The sequence below is a fragment of the Choloepus didactylus genome, chromosome 4 (genome assembly GCF_015220235.1).
Source record: "Choloepus didactylus isolate mChoDid1 chromosome 4, mChoDid1.pri, whole genome shotgun sequence".
NCBI classification, from domain to species: Eukaryota; Metazoa; Chordata; class Mammalia; order Pilosa; family Megalonychidae; genus Choloepus; species Choloepus didactylus.
In genome coordinates this window covers 13,947,339-13,952,703 of record NC_051310.1, presented here as the reverse complement: position 1 = coordinate 13,952,703, position 5,365 = coordinate 13,947,339, and positions in this window count along the sequence as shown.

The following is a 5,365-nucleotide window of genomic DNA, read 5'->3' as shown; positions in this document are numbered from 1 at the left end:
GGCTGACTTTCGTGCGCTGTGTTTCTGGGGAAGGCCATAGGCTCTGTGTACCTGGTGCTGCCCGCGCTGCCACCAAGATGTCAGCACAAGCCATAGGAAACGGTGATGGAGTTGCCGCTGACACCATCCTGCAGGAATTTCAGTCTGATGGCGAGTGCCCTCTGGGGAGGCTCCTTGGCTCAGGGCTTGGGGTGGCGGGAAGCAGGAGCCCTGGCCCGGGGCAGAGGGGGCCGGGAGCTGCCACTGACTTGCATGTGTCCTGGCAGGTCTCCTTCCCTCTCGGCTTCAGCCTCCTCTCTAAGTGAGGGGCCCCGCCAGCCCTTAGCTAAGGCTGGGCTCAGTCTTTGTCTTTCCCTTGGGTCACCTCCAAGTGGTCAGTCACCTCTCAGGGCAGCTGCCCCTAACGTCCCCTCCACAATGAGAGTTCTTGAGAGCTTCAGAAAATGGAAGAGGACACTGGGTGGGGTCTCTGGGCCTCAGGCTCTCCCAAGGGGGCTTGAGGCCTTTGACCCCACAGCTGCCATGCCCCCCACATGCTCCCCTCTGCTTCTTTTCCAGAGGAGGATGAATTTTCCCAGTCCTCAAATGCAGGGGTAGGAGGAGGTGGTTCTCAGGTGTCTCCCAGCAGCAGCATTTGGGCACAGGTTGCATCTGATTGGGTGGTCCAGGGACCCTTCACGCTGGTCTTGGGCTCTTTGCAAATGGTCTGTGGCTCAGGCTTCCTGCAGCCAGCAGGCATAGGCTCAGCCCTGGCTTTACTGCCGGGCAGATACCACTGCCCGTCCCCTGGCCTGTTGGCCTCACCAAAGCCCCTGGGCGAGTCTCATTTCTCCAAGGTTTTCCTCCCTTACTCTCCCAGGCCTTGGTTACTAATGTCCTCCTCCTCCCAGAGCCTTCTCACCTCCAACATGGGGCCAGCGAAGGGGCAGGCAGCGAGAGGTGCACTCCCGAGCCACTGTTTCCCTGAAATACTCAGTACCTCTTCACTCCCAGGCTGTGCTTGGCTCTGGGGGGCGTATCAGTCAAGGCCCTGGCCTTAGAGAGGTCGAAATCCAGCAGAAGAGATGGAGAAGGACACCGCATTGAGGACAGTGCCGTGGCAGAAGGCGCACAGTGGACGCACATCCAGCTCTGTGGGCAGAAGTACGGATGGTTGAGGGAGGCTGGAATGCGTGGCCGGGGCAGGCTTCCTGGAGGAAGGGTCAGAAGGCAGGGTCCTAACATTTGCCTGGATCTGGCCAGCAAAGGAGCAGAGGCCTCAAAGAGCCGGGAACGGCTTCTGTTCTTTCCCTCGGGAGCCCAGAGTGGGTGTTGACAGCAGTGAGCTTGGGGAGAGAGGCCGAGATGGAGCGTGGGCGGCTTATTCCTCCCCCTGGAAGAGCTCGGGCTTTACCCTCAGGGCCCAGGGATGCCGAGGGGCTGTCAGCAGACAGATGGGGCAGTGCCATGCTCCTCTGTGTATCCCAGCAGCCTACTCTCATGTCTCCATGTGGGGTGACTTCTTATATGTCTGATCACGGACAACAATGGCGGACTTGTGTGGTCGCGGTGGAAGTACAAAGAGAGGCCAGGCTCTGGTCACACACTGAAGGTGAAGTTGACAGGATTTGCTCACAGATTGGATGTGGAGTGGGACAAAAAAGAGAGGAGTCAGGGATGGTGTGTGTGTTCCCTGGGGCTGCTGTGATGAAGTACCACAAACTGGGTGGCCGAGAACCGCAGAAATGTGTCCTCTCACAGTCCTGGAGCCTGGGAGTCTGCAGTCGAGGGCTCAGCAGAGCCTCGCTCCTCTGAAGGCCCTCGGGGAGGATCCTCCCTGCTCTTGCAGCTTCTGGCGGTTACCATCAGTCCTCGACATTCCTGCTGGTGGCAGCGCAGCCCAATCTCTGCTGCCATGTCCACGTGGCCTCTTCCTTCCGTGTGTCCCTGTTCTAGTTTGCTAATGCTACAGAATGCAAAACACCAGAGATGGATAGGCTTTTATGAAATGGGGGTTTATCTGGCTACACAGTTACAGTCTTAAGGCCACAAAGCGTCCAAGGTAACACCTCAGCAATCGGGTACCTTCACCAGAGGATGGCCAGTGGCGTCCGGAAAACCTCTGCTAGCTAGGAAGGCAGCTGGCGTCTGCTCCAAAGCTCCGGCCTCAAAACGGCTTTCTCCCAGGACGCTCCTCTCTAGCTAGCTTGCTGCTCTTCAAAACATCACTCCCAGCTGCACTCAGTTTCTTCTCTTTGAGTCAGCTCATTTATATAGCTCCACTGATCAAGGCCCACCCTGAATGGGCGGGGCCACGCCTCCATGGGAACATCTCATCAGAATCATCTCCCACAGCTGGGTGGGGCACACTCCAAGCAAATCCAACCAGCACCAAAACTTCTGCCCCACACAAGACCACAAAGATAATGGCATTTGGGGGACACACACTCAAACTGGCACAGTCCCCATCCTCACCTGGTGGTCTCTTTCTGACTCTCTCCCCTCTTCTTCCATGGACCAAGGGCCCAGCCTGCTCCAGTAAGACCCCGTCTTAACTTACTGCTAATTAGAACTTGCAGCTGTCTCTTTGGGGGACGCGATTCAGCCCATGACCGACGACGTCGAGGTTTCCGGGCTGGGCTGCTGACAGAGTGGCTGCCGGCTGGAGCAGCGAGGAGGGGGCCAGAGCAGAGGCCGGGGCACCAGGGAGGAACCCCCTGCAGTCATCCCAGCCAGAGACCTGGGGGGCCCGGGCCAGGATGGGAAGGCAGAGGTGCAAGGAAGGGCCGGGGGCTGCATGTCTCTGCGGGCGAGGGAAGGCGGGCTTTGCTGACACAGGGTGTGAGGAAGAGGCGCCCTTCAATCTCACTACCGGTGGGTGCGAACACGGGCCTTCACCGCAGGAGGCAGCGGAGAGCTCTGAGCGGGCACACGTCCTTCCACACAGGGGTCTTGGGTGGAGCACACCCCTGTGCTCACAGAGGCCGCTGCCTGCTGCTCTGCTTCCTGTTGCTCTGGGAAGGGGTGAGGACCCCAGTAAGGTAGGGGAGAGCTGGTTTTGTTCAGCCGAGGTGGTGTCGATCTGCCCGTCTGAATACGAGGTGAGGGCTGAGGACAGAGCCGTGGACACCCCGAGGTTTGCAGGTCAGGGAGGCAGCTGACTTGAGCAGGAGAGGCGAGTGCAGGGCAAGGGAAGAGGGAAAGGATGGCTCCCTGGAGGCAGGCGAGAAGGATGCTGCCAGGAAGCGGGCGGGGATGGTGGCTCATGTGACAACGTTGCTGCGAGGCCAGTGTGGGGAGGACTGAGGGCAGCCGGCCGAGTGGGTCACAGGAGGCTGTGTGCAGGCAGGGACACCTTCCGAACGTGGACACACTTCAGGGCTTGTATTAGAATCAGAAATCTGGAAAGGGAGGAGGTGGAGGGCTCTAGGGGGTGCTGGACTGGATCAGTCAGGAGGGGTGCAGTTTTTGTTAATAACAAGGTTGAAGGCAGGGCTGTCCAACAGAACTTTCTGGGTGATGGACCACACTCTCCACTCCCCAGAACAGCAGCCACTAGCTACACATGGCTGTTGAACCTGAGATGTGGCCAGTGCAGCTGAGAAACGGGGTTTTTAACATTACTTCATTTAATTTCATTAAAATTTAAACATTTTAATGCCCATAGTGGGCAGCCTGGGCCCTGGGTGTGTCCACAGGGATGTGTGACATAGAGTACAGGTCTTTCAAAGTAAGATTGAAGTGAAAGACAATTTATCAGAAATGTCATGTAAGCGGATATTGAAATCACCTAATAGACCCAGAGTAGTGATGGAGAGGGGGGTGGGGGTGGTGATGAGCCATGAGCCAAAATCTGTAAGAAATGATGGGAGCTGCTCTTGGGGCTCTGGCTGAGCTCATACCAGCAGGCCCGGAAATCTCCTGGTCCCGTCTGCCCAAGCACACCAGTCCCTGTAGCAGCCATTGTCAGATGTCCCTGGAAGCCCTGGGAGCTCTAAGCAGTTCAGTGTGGTCCAGGCATGCTCAGGGGGCTCTAGCCCCATGGCAGGGAGCACAGAGGAGGCCGGGTGACTTCTGATGGGGGGCATGGGGAAGGCTTCCTGCAGAAGCTCTGAAGGGTGGAGGACTTCCACTCTGACCCATGGCCTGGGATAGCTTTCAGGCTTCTGGAAGAGAGAATAGAAAAGTTTGATTTACACCACTGCAGATAAAAACAGCACGCTTTTCATGTTCTTTTTTTTTTTTTTTTTTTTTTTTTTTTTTTGTGAGAAAAGTATACCAAATGTATTGGCTTCAAAGAGCAGCATGGAGCTTTTTTCAAGGTGGGTGCCCTTCACCACTGGGGCAAAGGTGGGGGGGTGCGGGGAGTCTCACAGAGCCCTGGACTCTTCTCTGCCCAGCTTTGCATCCTTGGGAAATTGGGCTTCTCTGGGTGATCCCTTCTCTGATCCCAACCTCCGAGAGCCCTTCCCACCGTGAGCAGAGCCAGGAGTGTAGAGAGAGGCCATCGTGCATCCACTCGCGATTTCTTTTCGTCTCCAGCCAGGGCTGCTGTGGCTGCGATAGGAGGAGGTGAGCCTCTGCTGGGGAGGAGCTCTGGCCCCCACCTGCCCTTGGGTCTCTGAGAACAAGTGACCTTGACCAAGCCCAGGATCCCCTCATTCCTGAGTGGGTAGGGGTGTGTGAGCAGGAGGACAGAGATGGAATAGGGGAGGTAAAGCAAACCTTGGGGTACAGGAACCAAAGCAAAGCCATTAACAGCACTGGCTTTGGAAGCAGCTGGACCTGGGGTCCAGGCTCAGCTTTTACTAAGTATAAAGTGTGTGACCCTGGCGAGTCGTCTCCCCTATCTGTGTCTATGAATCTCCTCTGTCAAGCAGAACCAATGATGTCCTTCCGGATGGTTGTAGGGAATGTGTACGCTGAGATGTTTCTGTTGCTTTGGAACTGCTTTACTAACCCTGGTAGCTCATCTGCTGAGCCCAGAACTTTTCAAGCTGTGACCTAGATCTACCCTCAATTATGGTGGCCAAAGATAAAGAAAATAAATAAAGTTCTCTGTCACACCAGCCATAAAATTTCAAGTGTTCAGTAGCCACATGGAGCTCCTGTAGCGGAGAGTACAGATACAGAACAAGTTCTGTGACTGTGTTGCTTTAGAGATTTAAGGGAGCCCTCAGTGGCCCCCCAGGCAGGACAGGGGGACAGAGTGCAGAAGCCCTCCAACCCCCACCTCATCTTCTAGAGCAGCTCCATTGTTATCTTCTGTCAACTTTGTGCTTCGGGGAGAGATATTACTCTATTTGTTAAAAGAGGAAGTTAAAAGAGGAAGTTTGAAAACCATTGCATATATCAACTTACTGATTTTCTACAAGGGGAACTGAGG